Consider the following 2,202-nt stretch of genomic DNA (forward strand, 5'->3'; position numbering starts at 1 on the left):
ATCTCCAATGTTTAACTGCAAAAACCCCTTTACTGCTCATACAATTAATTACAATAAGACTCAATGTCAAACTCCCATTTGCGTAAACAACAACTCCCAAAAAATTACATCTCCCGATAAATTACATCTCCCAATTATATCTCTTGTAGGAAAAGGAAGAAAAATAATAAAAAAAAGGATAATCACAAGTAGATTTCCCCAATCACAAAATACATAGTACATGTATAATATGCATAACCCCCCGCATTTTTTCCCAAGAAATGCCCCATCTAAAGTTACGGAATTTCTCGACATCGCAACTTTATTGACTGGAGATGTCCAGAAAGCAAACTCTTACACGTGCGCTTTCGTGAAATGCTATTGTCAACATTTCCAGATATTGCTAAAATTCTGATCTATCATCATCAGAGGAAAAGAGTCAGCACACGGCTCATCACATCGCTTGTCAGCAGAAAATCGGCCTGCGGACATATGCTCAAACAGCAGCACAAAAAATGTCTAGTGAGACACACAAGTTTGGAAACTCATGATTCTACAGAAAAAGGTCTAACAGACACATTTCACAAAATTAACTCCAGGATATGACTAATGTGTTCAAAAATTTGTCTCGAAGACTTATTCTCTCACCATGACATTGCCCAATTATATGCCTCCAAAATAACACACTTGTGAACATAAAAAATGCACACACCTCCATAGGACTCGTAATGCAGTAATGCCACTCGCCTCTAAATAGTCACAAAATCAAAGAAAAAGAACCACAGAAATCTTCTCTTGGCTCGAAAAGACAAAAAAACTCCCATAACCACAAAAAAAGGGTCCATATATATCTATGTGACACCATATTAATAATAACACCAATCTGGTTATAAAAATATTTCCTCCATTTGGTTAATAACCACTCCCCTTATATTTCTCTCTTATTTCTCCGATAGCCATATGTTAATAAAAAAAAACCACCACTCCAGGAATAAAGAATAATCACCTCTATTTCGGCAAATACAAAATATTTACCTCTATTTCTCCAATACTCCATGTGGAATAAAACAAGGCTCCAAAGAATATATCTCCAAAAAGGAATATCAATAAAATGAAATCCTATCTCCAAAAAAATGTGCACTCAAGGCATCTAGCTCACACACTCACAAATATTGCCCCATAATCTCCTCAAAAATGTGTCTCCATTTGCAACAAAGATGGCTGTAAAATAATTGAACTAAACATAGTTCTCATCACCATTGGCAAATATCAAATTTGGCCAAAAAATAAACATATCTCCAATAATATATATCTCAATATATTATCTCAAATATATAACTCCAAAATCCAATATAACCTCCAAATATAACTCCAAATAATATATCTCAATTCTCCAGGGAATAACTCAATGTTATAGTCAAAAAACTATAAAACTCTCTCCATTTAGCATAATTGCTGAAAAAGGGCAAAAACTCGGCAAATAAAACTGTCTAGAAAATTCTAGAAAAAATCACCAATGTACCACAACTCAATATACAGAGCAAATTCAAAGGTCAAAGTGTCTTAGCCAAGACTTCTCCATATGCACTACAACACATAGGCCATTAGAAAACTTAACCAAGTTTCCTATCTCTCACAAAGTTGTCACAAATACACAAAGGTATTTTTTTTTGTGCAAGAAAACTCACAATTTCTGGAACACAAAATATCCGGAGAAAAAATGTAGTGCCATTACGTATGCATTCAAACATGCAAGAATTCTCCCGTAAATTTCTCTACAGCATCAAATAGCTGAAACACAAACACGTTCCCGAACAATGACTCTAAGTCACGAACTGAGATATTAAAAAATATTCACACAAATTGGAGAGAAAAAATTAAACTCAAATTCACCCTTGGTAAAAAAAACTTGTGTCAGCGATGGCTAACTTCCAAAAAAGGAGAAAAGAAAAATCAACGGCATTATCAACTATCTCCCGTAACTCACTAGATGTCAAGCAATTATCTGCTGAACTCATAAGAAAAAGAAAAAAAAAAAAAAACTAATGTGTTGTTAGTTCCTCCCAAATTCAAAAAAGATTTCACCACCCTTGATAGCATTACAGCACCCACGTATTAGTATATATATATTATATATATATAATATATATATATATATATAATATATATATATATATATATATATATATATATAAACTCAGTATCAGAAATATCGCTATCAGC

The sequence above is a fragment of the Macrobrachium nipponense genome, chromosome 19 (genome assembly GCF_015104395.2).
Source record: "Macrobrachium nipponense isolate FS-2020 chromosome 19, ASM1510439v2, whole genome shotgun sequence".
In the NCBI taxonomy this organism is placed as follows: Eukaryota; Metazoa; Arthropoda; class Malacostraca; order Decapoda; family Palaemonidae; genus Macrobrachium; species Macrobrachium nipponense.